Below are 13,828 nucleotides of genomic sequence, written 5' to 3' on the forward strand. Positions count from 1 at the left end.
TGGATATCAGCTCTCGGTCTGACTCATAATCTGAGTAACAAAAAGGGTTGGCAATTCAATCTGTTGTCCACTTTTATTCAGAAATTGATTATTATTACTTGTATTTCCCAAAGAGTCCTTCTACATGTTCTAAGCTTAATATTAATTTCTTTTTAAAAACAATATATTTTATTGATTTTTTACAGAGAGGAAGGGAGAGGGATAGAGAGTTCAAAACATGGATGAGAGAGAAACATCGATCAGCTGCCTCCTGCACACTCCCTACTGGGGATGTGCCCGCAACCAAGGTACATGCCCTTAACCAGAATCGAACCTGGGACCCTTGAGTCTGCAGGCCGACGCTCCATCCACTGAGCCAACCGGTTAGGGCTTAATATTAATTTCAAAACAAAACAAAAATATAGCACACCATATGTTGACTATAGTTTGCAAAGGGCTCTCATCTGTTCCTTCCATTGCAATCCTTCTTACCTAGGATGCTCCATTTTTCTTATGATAAAACTGACACTCAGAGAGGTTCAGAGACTTGTCTGGTGTTACCTAAGTAATGGGCAACAGAGCTGGATCCCTGTCCAGTTGATTTAAATCTGAAATCTCTCTCTTCAATCATCAAACCCTCCCCACTCCCATGAGGTGATGAAGCCCATGTCTGATAACTGAATCGACAATTTGGTAGCTAACACCTCTTTGAGAGAGAACACACTTCAGAATGGGGTTAGAGCATTTCCATGAACTGCACAATACCATCCGTCTGTTTTCTTAGCCCTATGAATAATTTGGGAAGATAATCTGCCTCAGAAACATGGATCTAGTTTAACATTCATTCTTGATCAGTTATGTGTTCATTGGGAGTGGGAGAATGTCGTGCATATGCCCAGTACAGTGTCTGGGCCTTCAGCCCATCTACCCTCTACATCTCCTCCCCCTCTTCAGTTCTCTCTCAGGGAGGCTTTGCCACCTATTCAGTTATCCGAGCCAGAAAAGTAGGAGTCATTCTGACTCCATCCTCTCTTTCACCCCACACCATCTGCCAATTTAATAAATCACTGAGTCTGTCTAATTTATTATCTTGAATCTACTCCATCCTCATCCCCCACCACCACTAACCTACCCACTGATCTGCCCACATTCAGATTCTCATCAGTTCTAAGCTGGCCACCAACAGCCTCTGGGCTGGCTAGGCTGCTGCTGAGGTTGCCCCTTGCCCATCTAGCCTCTACCCTGCACCAGGGGCCTTTCTGAGTCACAAACTGACAAAGTCCTTCTCTTAACAACCCTTTAGTGGCTCTCACCACCCACAGGGCAGAACTTAAGCTTCCTTACCCTGTCACAAGCCAACCCCCAACACCACTACATGAGCTGTGAGCCTCATTACTTTTGAACTCTTATTTCACCAACCCAACTCAGATTAATGGAGTAAATATTAGAAATCATTACTTTCATTTTTAAAAGCTTTTTTAAAAATTGTAATTATAAAATTTATATTTTATAATATTATATTTATAATATTTACATATTATAATATACATATATAAATATTTGCATATTATAAAATTTACCACCTTAACCATTTTTAAGTGTACAGTTTAGTGACAGTAAGTATATCCACACTGGTATATAACTAATCTCCAAAACTTTTTCACCTTGCAAAGCTAAAACTCTCCCCATAAAACAAAAACTCCTCATTTTCTCCTCCCCCAGCCCTTGGTAACCACTACTGTTCTACTTACTATTTCTATGAATATGACTACTCTAGGCACCTTATATCAGTGGAATCATACAGTATTTGTCTTTTTATTGCTGGCTTATTTCACTTAGCATAATATCCTTGTGCTTTATCCATGTTGTAGCATGTGTTAGAATTTCCATCTTTTCAAAGGCTAAGTAATATTCCATTGTATGCACATACCACATTTTGTCTACTCATTCATCTGTAGATGGGCAGTTTGGTTGATTCTACCACTTGGTTATGCGAATAATGCTGCTATGGGCTTGGGTATACAAATATCTCTTTGGAACTCAATTCTTTTTTTTTGCTTTCAATTCTTTTGGATAGATACCCAGAAGTGACATTGCTGGGTCATATGGTAATTCAATTTTTTGTTTCTTGTGGAACTTTTTAAGCTTTTTAAGAGTTAACATATGTAAAGATGTATGTATGTCACGCATAAAAATCTGAAACATAAATATCCAAGGGTACCATAAGTAAAATTTTGCAAAGTTCAAATGATTACTGTGGCTCCTCCAGGATTCCTGTAGTAGGATTCAGCTGATTTAGAGAAAGGTATTATCCATAAAAGTATACATCTCACTGACTGATTTGGATAAAAAACAAAAAACAAAACAAAACAAAACTATCATAATACAGATAATAAACTTAGTTGAACTTATGTGGTGTCACAAAGAACTTATTTTCAACTAGAGGCCTGATGCACGAAATTCGTGCAAGGGGCTCGGTCCCCGCTGCCGGGGCGGCCACCTCTGCTTTGGCCCTCGCAGCCCTGGCTTTCTTTGTAAGGTTGTCCAGAAGGATGTCCAGAAGGACGTCTGGTCTAATTAGCATATTACACTTTTATTATATAGGATTATTTCCATAAATCTAAGGTCCAGTTCAAAGACTGATAGGGCCTCAAATTAGACTACAGAAACCAATAAGTATTTTATTAGTAAATTTGTTCATTTTAACATTCATTGATCCTTTAGGCCCAGCTTTCACATTCCTTTTCTGGAAAGCTTTTGTGAACTGCAAGCCTAGATTGTGTGGGTGTTTCCATAGCTCCTTATACTCCCCCAATCACTGCTTTAATAGTGCTATATGGTTGCATAGTTTTTGTTTGTCTGTTTATCATTGAATCATAAGATTTTGTTAGAACTGAGATCATTTAGGTCTTGTTTATCCTCATGTCTCCAGTCCTTAGCCAAGTGGCTGGCAAATATGCTCAATAAGTATTTTTTGAATAAAATTATACATGACAATTGAACAAATGGATCAACTAGGCATGAGCTGCTTAAGCTACAAAGGTATTCTGGTTGCCAAATACAAACTGTTTTCATTGCAAAACATTATGATTTCAAGTTCAAGAAAAAAAAGACAACCACGTTATTTGCTCGACACAACCTTAAAGAACATCAGATCTTTAAGTATTATATCTCTCTCTCATCATTCCTTTCAGAAATATATGCTAAAAATATAGACTGAATTAGAACCAGTTCTTGACCTCAAGAAGACAAGAAGTTCTATTGAGTGAGTCATACATATGTGCAGCTAAGTCACGATACATACTGGTAATGACTATAAATACAAACTGAGTCTGTGGCAGTAGAAATGGTTTACCATTTGAAACAGGATCTAGAATGGTAATAAAAAAAAGGTAAGGGATACTCTAAGCCAGTGGTTCTCCACCTTGGCTGCACATTAGAATTACCTGGGAATCTTTTTAAAATCCTGATTTTGGGGCCTCATCCTCCGGAAATTCTGTTTCTTTGTTACTAATGTTGTGGCCCCATAACAAAGAAACAGAATTTCCGGAGGATGAGGCCCAGAAATCAGGATTTTAAAAAGATTCCCAGGTGATTCTAATGTGCAGCCAAGGTTAAGAACCACTGCTCTAAGCAAAGGCAACAACACGTGCAGAGGAGATAAGTGTTAAGAGGGGATGCTGTTTTAAAGCATGGGTGGAGTATATCTAGCCCGAGGGCCATATAAGGCCCATGAAATCATTTGGTTTGGCCCCTGTCAAGTAATTAGATGTCTGACCAAATATAGCAGGCTAATTGTTAAGTTGATTATTTTGTACAGATCCAAATGGCCTTGGCAGAGAAAAGGGTCCCTACCCCTGTTCTAAAGGAACAGTGAGATCATGAAATGGATTGTAGCAGATGCTATTGTTCTCCCCACCCCCCCCACTGCTACCTAAATCCTTGGAAATCCCTTTCACACATTCAAGGCCCACATCTATATACTTCACACTTCTCAGGAAGCTTGCCCTTGGGATTGAAGCCTCCTCATTTAGGAGGACTGGGAGTTAAGCTGGAACTCACAACTCCCAAACCTCAAAGTGAAACAAACCATTGGGCTTTGAATTCCACTCCCAAGCACCTGGCAGGATCAGCCTGAAGCTAGACAGCACCTGAACCTACATTCTTGGAGAACTCCTGGTTGTTTTCCTCACTCCTGTAAGCATTTCTCCTGGGAACTGCCCTGCATAAATCATGCTCACACTAATCCTCATTCTAGGTCTGCTTCGGGTGAGCCTGCTAGAGATCTGGATGCTGCCTGGGATGTGATATGTGAGTAGAGTGTGGCAGTAGACAAGCCTGAAAGAGCCTATTGTAGACAGCAGGGAACTATCCAGGAGACCTAAACAGACTCTCCCTGGCGCCAATCCGATATCCCCTCCCTTTTTCCCCATTTTCTGTGAGTGATGACTGGTGAGAAGACAGAACTGGTGAGAAGTGCCATATATAACACATAGAAGCTTCCAAAGAAATAACCCAGATATCGCATAGTAGAATCTCTGCTAGGATTAACTTTGGCTGAACCAAAAATGATTTTTTTTTTTACTTGTAATGCTAAGACTAATACTAATATTAACACTAATGCGACATTAAAAGAAACACTAATCCTAACACTGATGCCAATATCAACCAGTAAAAATAGCAGTTGTACCTACTGTGTCAGGAACTGTGCTAAATGCTTTATATGTGTCATCACACCTAACAGATTGGTGTTAGGATTCTCCTCATCAGAGGCTTGGATAGTTGGGCATTTCCACCCCTAAGATTACATACCTGGTGAGTGGCAAACTGGGATTCAAACACATGTTAGTCTGACTCTAGGGCTAGAGCACTTAAAGATTCTTCTAAACTGGCAATCAAAGATCTTGATAGACCAACTTTCTTCTCGGGAAATATAATTCTTAGGAAATCTTGAAGAGTCATCTAACAAGGAAGATGAAACACCTCTGCAGAGGTCACACCCTGATTTAAGAATTGGCTCTAATGTTCTGGGCAATTCTGAGTCATCTCTCCTTCCAGGGCTTGTCTGTTCGGTCCTGATGTTATTCTGGGCACCTTTCAGGGTGAGCATTGCCTGTGAAAGGAGTGCCCTTTGAGGAAGACCTCTCTTTTGAAATCTGTACCTTCCTCTTTTCTTTTCCTCAGCTTGGTCCATTGGAGGGGACTCCAGAGCAAAAGAACTTTTGTGAACAGATTATTTTTCCTCTCTTGGCTCCAATGGGAGTGAGGCGGAAGAAATGCTCAAGACAGGGACTACCAACGTACACTTCTTGTCCCGTTGTCTTAACTGATAGTGCCCTGACCTCTGGAATCTTATTCCCTTCCCCCTTCTGAAGCTTAACCACCCACTCCCCAACTCTTTCCTCAGGGAAACTTTTGTAGGTCCTGGAGAATCGGGTCAGGTGTCATCTCTTTTGGAAATGCTCTGACTGCTAAGGTTGAAAGAATGTCCATCCTTTATGCACCCGTAGTGTTCTGCACCGATTTCTGTCCTTGAATAACAAGTCTAAACGGCAATGACCTATCTCTCCTAGGAGACCATGAGTGCCTCATGAGCAGAAATGAAGTACTGTTCATCCCTGACTCTTCAGCGCCCCATTGATAACTAACACATAGTGAAAGACTGATGCATGTGACTTTACCTGAACTAAACTTAAGGAATCTGAGCAATCACAAGACATACCCGATCCAAAAGCCTCCCGACTGAACCTGTATGCAATCATTCTCACACTCCTCTTCCACCACAGGGCCCCTGGGTGGTGGGCAAAGCCTAGGAAGTCTAATTCTGCTCACCACATTCTGCCAGTGCCTGTGTGAGTCGGAAACATCCCGAGGTACCCAGAACTCAAACACAGGAGCCTGCACACATCGGCTCCGTCCACAGCGTGGACGAAGACGCTGCGCGGGCACCGCTGGCATGGCGTAAGGTAACTGAGGGACAAGTCACAAATCTGCCAAGGCCTCATAAAGAAAAACCGGGGTCTCTGTTTCTGCATAAAAGAACTCTGCTTCCCCCTTGCGGCAGGAGTTGGCATTGTTCTAAAGGGAAATAAAACTCAGGGAGAGCCAGTGCGTGTCTGCATGCTCTTGAGAGGCAAGTAGCATTGGAATGCCTGTCAGTGAGCACTCTCATGAAGGCTTCTAAAAAATTTATTTTAAGCCCTGACCGGTTCGGCTCAGTGGATAGAGCATCAGCCTGCCGACTGAAGGGTCCCTGGTTTGATTCCGGTTAAGGGCATGTACCTTGGTTGCGGGCATATCCTCAGTAGGGAATGTGCAGGAAGCAGCTGAATCGATGTTTCTAACTCTCTATCCCTCTCCTTCTCCCTTCCTCTCTGTAAAAAGTCAATAAAATATATTTTTAAAAAATTTTTATTTTAAATTTTATTGCACCACATTATACAAGCATTAAACATGGCTTCACATTGATTGATGACTGTTTAAATGTAAAAAATTCATCATTCATGTCAGTACCTCTTGGCTATTTACAGGTAAGGACATTTTATGTACTTTAGATATCTCTATACTTGTGTGTACATATGTAAGAATACATGACTATATACATGTACACACAGAAATACATCCATGGCCATACACATAGCTATAGGTATGACATATATAATAATCTCCTCAGAAAGATCAAAATTTAAAAAAAAAAAAAAGGAAGAAAGAAAAGGTGAAAACAGGGTCTTGTTTGTGTTGCTTGGGAGACATGGAATCAGGACCCTATGATGACATTCTAGGGATGTATGTCTCTCACGAAGGCTTTTCTAAGGGTGTTATAGAAAGGACTCCATTTAAGACTTAAGACAACGTTATGAAGCAGGTACAAAGTTAAGGAGTGATTAGCTTTTTACAACTAGCCAGACATTTTGGAAATGCTCAAAACCCCAAGGCTTCTGACATAACGCCCTCTCTGTGTTGAGTCTTATCTGTGATCAAAATTCCTTGAGGGCAGGAACCCCGCCCTGTTTCTATCACCCCACCCCCCACCCGCAGTGGTCAGGGCAGAGCGTGCGCCAAATACTGTGTGGCCACCAGACCCGGCTGGCCGATCGCTGCTGCTGGAAGGAAGCTCCTTAGATTTGAACATGTGTGCTGGCATAAAAGAAGGACATATTTTAGGAGCAGCATGGTGTCAGGAAGAAAATTAAATAAATAATAGACTTGCAAAGAGGAACAGTCCCTAAGGAAGAGGTGGCTGCAGCTCAGAAAACAGAGAACAGCGAGAGGGTGAAGAAAGCAGTCTCAAAAAAAGAAGTGCGTGAAAAGGAAGGGTTTTAACCTTCCTCTCAAGACTATAAACTGAACGTCCACAATCGGGTGATCTCATGCAGGCTCTGCCAGCCGCCCTCTCATTGTGAAGGAAATATTAAACACATTGATATTTCTTTGTAGAGATTTTGTTCACTGGAGGTGTGTGCAGTATGCAGCCAGCCACTCTCCTTTCCAGATCCCTCCTCTTCCCAGGACATCCAGCCTATCTGCGACCTGTGACCCCTCCTGCCGCTCACTGCTCCCTCCCGGGAAGGAACATGCCGGTTAAAGAGAGAGAAAAGAGAAGGTAAAGAGTGATCAGACCAGTATGTATATTCATTTCTTTGATTTGAAATACATTCTCTGAACGATATTTTGGTTGGTGCGGGGTTCTCTTTCCCCTTTCATCCCAATCCCGTCTTCTAGAATAGTCACAAGTATGTTGCAAATCTGGGGGAGGAGGAGATAGGAGGGCCATGAGGATCAAGGACAAGACAGACCACACATTATTTTCTACCTGCTTCCTCAAGGAGACTTCCTGGTTCTCCTCCCCCCACCACACCACTCCCTGCCTCACAGGATTTAGGCTACCCTATACTTATTTTTTCATAGAAGTCTTCACAGTTTAATTTTGCCTTTATTTCTGTGATCACTCTCTTGATGTTTGCCTCCCATATAGGACTGCATCCTCGAAGGGGTCAGGCAGCCTGCCTGCGTGGCTCACTGCTGCCCTCTCGTGCCTGCAACATTGCAGGTTCTCCATCAGTGTTGGCTGAATAAAGAATGTCCTCTGTAGCCACATCTCTCCTTAAAACCCTTTATTATTCAAAGAGTTAATAGAAGTGGGTCAAAACTCACTGATCACTGATGATACACAGATCTCCCCAAGCGAAGTTACCCTTCCGAAAAAGACCCACCATCAGCAATACAGCTGGCCCAAGGATACTAGAAAAAGAAATTTCGTTTAAAGGAAATTTTTTGGCTATTGGAGCAGGATGTAAGTCACAGGAGCAATGTGAGAGATGAAAAGCTCTGCCAGGTGTTCCATTTGGATTTTTTTAAACAAAAGTCACAAAGGGGAGGAAATGCTTTCCTGCTTTCTGCCACGAAGACAGGACAAGCCAGGATGTTAATTAAATTACAAGTCAGCTGCCTGCTCGCAGCTGACAGAGCTCTGTGTGCTTCCAAGCAACGTCAGATATTTTAAACCCTCTGCAATTACCTACAAAGGAGGCGCTGCCAAGAAGGAAGCGCGCATGAATATTTAATGGATCTTAAGATCCTTTTGGAACAACTGGTGATTTACATGATTGTGAGGGAACTTACTCTAGCTCAGTGCTGCCCTCCATCTGTGAAGGGAAGATGTGAACATGCTGGACATGCAGTGTGGGATGAAGTGCTTTCTCTCCTGCAAGTCTGAGCTATGCCCAAGACCCAGGGGAGGCCAGGGTCACACAGGATTGGTAATTGTCTGATTAGACAGCCCTTAAGTTCTCTGAGGGAGTCTGAATGGAAGCACAGACCTATGATCTAGGAAAATCATGCATGCGGAATTGTTAAATGACTTTGTATAAGATGTCACACATTCAGGGTGCTAATTACCATGTACAACACGCTTTCAGAAGCATTGTCTCAAGTAATTCAAGAATTGGAGGAAGACAGTATTGTTATTCTGATTTGGAAATGAAAAAAAAAAAACAAAAACAAAAAAAAACAGAGGGTGGGAGAGTCTCCAAAATGTTAAAGGGCAAAGCTGCCTTTCAAACCAACCTAGCCAGCTGACTCCAAGAGGCAGCCCAGTGTAGTGAAGTGTGTGTGAAGCCTGGCATTAGAAGCATGGGCTCAAATCTTGCTAATGCTACTTGCTAATGTCACTTGAGAAACATCTGTCAAGTTGCTGGGCATCTCTGAGCTTCAGTTGACTGAAGCTATGAATGGGTGATGGCAGAATCTACCTCACAGAAGTATGAACATTGAATGAGACTGTATTCCTGACACACGGTAGCTGCTTGACCAATGTTAAGGATCTCCTTTCTGAAACTCTCAAGTGAGATAATACATGGAAGGACTTAGCAGAGTGGTCACTTAATATCACCTATGATGATCTTAAGGCTTATTAGACTTAATCTAGGTATCTGAATATGCAATTAAGAGCCCAATTATAGAGTGCTATTTTGTGCTTATTACATCCTTAGGACCTATGCCACAAGTCAAGAAAGCCTAGAAAGTTTTCTCACTTCCTTGTCCTGGTGCCACCTTTCATATTGAGTTCCTCCGATATGGAATGCATGTGTGTTGATGCTTTACAACTATCAATTTATTTAACCCCTATAACAAAATTATAAACTAGTTACTATTTCCCCCTCATTTTACAGGTGAGAAATTAGAGGCAGCGAGAGATTAAGTATGTTGCTCACAAAATTAATGAGAAGCTAATTCATGCCTCATTGTCCTCACAATCCCCACATTTTCTCCGGCATTTACTGCCTCCAAGGCATTGTGCATTTCCTAATCTCTGACTCAGGTATTTCTTGTGAAGATGGTAGATACTTTGATCCTTTAGTTTAAATGTCTAGTTCTGCAAGCTTCCCTTTTTCCTTGCTGGGCCACAGAATACAATTGAGAGAGAGAGCAGAGAGATAACCTAGTTAATGACATTGCCATTTACCTGGTCACCCCAATACAAAACTAAACAGATAAAGAAGATCCTTCAGCATCTTTCCCTTTTCATGACTTCCAGAGCAGGGTCAACCTAACTCAGTTGACAGAATACAACATGTAATATCAGAGTCAAGGCCAAACAACTTTACATTAGAATGAAAGTTCTTTGGTGAAGGCAGTGAAACTATAGTCCATAGCCATCTCAGTAGGTCTCTGGCAGGCAGGAGGGATTTAGTCCACTTTGTCAGGTGAATGAGTCTATATTCAGTTAAATGGATTCTGCTGCAGAGGGGACTCTTATTCTGTCTTTTTCTTTTTCATCTCCATTGCCCCATCAGGCCCTTGTTCCTTTCCCCAGATTATTGCACTTGCTTCCTACTTCCCTTTCCAAAACCACATTCCTTTCCTGCATCTCCATCTTTTCCCACCCCTGTCCTGCACAACCTATTGTTCCACCATTTTAGATTATTTGCAATTCAGAGTAAGAGCATCATATCACCTCTGGGACTCTGCACTTGCTACCTCCCTGGTGTATTTTGCCATCACCTTCAGGGCTCAGCTAAGATGATACCTCCTCCCAGGAGCCACCATGACTGATCTGCATCACCTGTCATCTGTGCCCCTACTCCACACTGGGGTCAGGACTCACAGCAACCTGGGTACACACAGAACACTTATGTTATAATTTATGCCTGTTTACTTGATTGTTTACCTTCATAGACTATAAGATTTTTGAATGGAAGGGTAAAGTTTCATGTATTGTGGCACCTGTGCCAACTATTCAATGGTTATTGAGTAAATATTTGTTAAGTAACTAATACCAACCTAGTAACTAGCTGCCTTATCTGCATTCTCTCCATAAACCAATTATTCAACAATCACCCCCAGAGACACTTGAAGCACAACTTTGGCCATGTCACCCTTTAAAGCCCTTCAGTAGTTCACTGCTGCTCCAGAATGAAACATGGACACTTTGCATGGTGTTCATGCCACTCCCAATCTCTCTCCAAAGTCCTATCTCCTCCTGTGCTTAATTATCTGTTTAAATTCGGGTGCAGCATAAGGTCATTTGGATCAAGAATGAACTGTATGTTTGATAGTGGTCCTATAAAATTGTCACAGAATTGTGTTACCACATTCTTAATCTTCAAACTTCCATTAACTTCCTTCTATTCTCCTCAATATATCCTTTGACACAAGCAGTTTGAAATAGTCAAGAGAAGACAGAAATTCCAAGGAGGCTAGCTAAACCTCAAAATAAGAAACCCAAGGACCACAATTAAGAAACCAGTTTGCACCGGAAAGATCCAAAATGGTCCCTGAAATTCCTTTCTAAGGGACCTTTTGACAAACTTTTCTTCCTTAGTGTATTATAAAAATCATGCCCAGGGGTGGGGACTTAACATTTAAATGAGACATGCGATGTATGGCTATGCATGTTTCCAAGCATGTCTAGGAACTATGCATGTCCCTTGGAAATCAAGAAATCTCCACCTTTTTCTCAGAAATGTCTGCCCCTGAGACCCTCTAACTTCCCCCCATATGCTTTAGGACTGTCCTAACTCCCACAATCGGGAAAAGGGGGTCTTTAAAGCGCAAGCTCATCCTTCTCCATTCCTTGGCTAAAGAATAAGATTTCTGATCTGCTGTATCAGTTTCATTCTATTGGTGCGAGCAGCACGGGGCAGAAGAAACACAATTTTGGGTCCCCGACTCGAAAGAGTTGGCGACAAAATTACATTGGAGCTGAAAAGTCACTACAAGGCCTAGTGACCTTGTAGCTGTAAGGTGAGGAAGTAGCAGGAGCATTACAGACTATTCATAGAATGTTATCAGCTAGAAATGCCTGGGGCATTCATCGGAGCCCTGGTGAGCTTCCCAGGTATCACTCTTTTCTAAACCAGTGTTACAACTAGACTGTCCCTTGTGGGTTTTGTTAAGATTGCAAGACACCTTTCAGAGATAACCATTAGAAAGTTCAAAGAAAAAAAAGAGTTTCTTGCTTACAGGCCCTGGAGCTACAAGGCATGCCAGGGGCACACAGCGAGGTCAAGGTAAGGGGAGAGAGAGAGCACAGGTACCGGGCTGCAGTTCGGCTGCTACTGGGGTCAAGGAGCGGGGCTAGGGCAGCCGTGGGCAAACTACGGCCCGCCGGCCAGATCCGGCCCGTTTGAAATGAATAAAACTAAAAAAAAAAAGACCATACCCTTTTATGTAATGATGTTTACTTTGAATTTATATTAGTTCACACACACACTCCATCCATGCTTTTGTTCCGGCCCTCCGGTCCAGTTTAAGAACCCATTGTGGCCCTCGAGTCAAAAAGTTTGCCCACCCCTGGGCTAGGGTTTCTTGAGTTCACTGTTTATTGGTGAATTTAAAACCTAAGAATGGGAATTTAACGGGAAAGAGAAAAAAAAACAAGCAGCCTAGTGGTTAGTTACTGAATTTACCAAGATCTGGAAAACAAAGGAGACTCAGTGGGAGAGAAGGCCTGGCTCTTTATCCAGTGCTGGCCACTATTTACTGGAGATAGTCATCCTGGAGGTGATGGCTCAGCAGCTGTCAGGGCTTACAGGACCATTGCTCAAGTATTCATGGTGATGCTGGTGTAAACACACCTACTATGCTGCAATCCTATGGAAGTAGGTGCCTACAGCCACAGCAGTGGGCCGCACCATGTAGGTTTGTGTAAATGCACTCTGTTATGCTCGCACAAGGACAACATTGCAGAGGGATGCATTTCTCAGAACGTACCCTCATCTTTAACAAGCCGTGACTGTTCCTTACATTCCATTCAAACTAGCAAGCGAATTCTTTTCCTAAAGCCTCCCTCATTTTTCCCACTTCCCTGTGCTCTTTCTTCTGCCTTGATGATGGCCTTTGAATCACAGGTGGGGAATTATGTTGCTCTCTTTGTGAAGTTCCGTTCAATTGTCACCTTTTCCACAGTCCCCCCTGATCTTTCCCAAACAGATGTGATCTCTCCTTGCCTTCACTCTGTACTGCTCCTACACTGAAATCGTCCATCCCTGAGTTTGGAGTTGTTTCTGTCCATCCACCCTTTCATTAAGCACTCACAAGGAGCTACCAAGGCCCTGTGATAGACACTGACAATATTTAGAGACAAAACACAATCACAACCCTCACTGAGCTCCCTTTAGAGTAGCAGAGACTAATCAAAGATGTCACTGATAAGACACATCTGATTTCAGAAATGATAGATATTTAAAATGTGCACCTTAAAATTGATGACATGGCATATTAAAGTATACTATACACAGGTCCCCAGGAAGATATACTTAACCTAGCTTTGGGGACAGCTTCCTGGAAAATAAGACACCTCTGATTGCTCTCACAGAGTGAAAAGTCATCAGGCACAAAGACAGCAAGGCACTAGGAAAAGAACAGCAGGTTCAAAGTCAGGGAAGAGTGATAATGGAGAATAACTACTCTTAAGACATTAACATGCTTGAAGGAGTTTTCTTACATATGTTTCCTCTGAAGGGTTTCAGACAGAGCCTTAAATAGTTGTGTTAGATGGAAATTAAATGTATATTGGGCCATAGAATGATTAGCAAAAGGATATAACCATTTGTGTTAGATTGAAATTAAATGTATTCTGGACCATAGAATTATTAGCAAAAGGATATTACCATTTATGTACTACAATTTGCAGTGTGGAACTAACATTTCAGAGGATTTTGAAGAATAAATTGCTTGGGATAAATAGCCAATTTGAAATTTGAAATAGAACTGATAAATTTACCATCCAGGAGAACAGGGTCTGAATGGTTAGACTGTGGCATGGCTGGACTTTCATTTATTTGTAGGTTTGACAAGGCTAATAGAGGTCATCTAATGCACATTCCGCATTCACCATAAAAATCTT

The 13,828-nt window shown here is 42.0% G+C and overlaps 1 protein-coding gene across 4 annotated transcripts in view; it reads right to left on the reverse strand.

Annotated features, from left to right (window-relative positions):
• Nucleotides 1–13,828, reverse strand: part of DLG2 (discs large MAGUK scaffold protein 2) — a gene marked incomplete at its 5' end in the record, with an annotated part of 1,947,716 nt that overhangs the window by 980,515 nt on the left and 953,373 nt on the right. The gene's annotated exons all lie outside the window — the stretch shown is intronic.

This window comes from Myotis nattereri, assembly GCF_964212035.1.
Source record: "Myotis nattereri genome assembly, chromosome: 9".
Taxonomy (NCBI): Eukaryota; Metazoa; Chordata; class Mammalia; order Chiroptera; family Vespertilionidae; genus Myotis; species Myotis nattereri.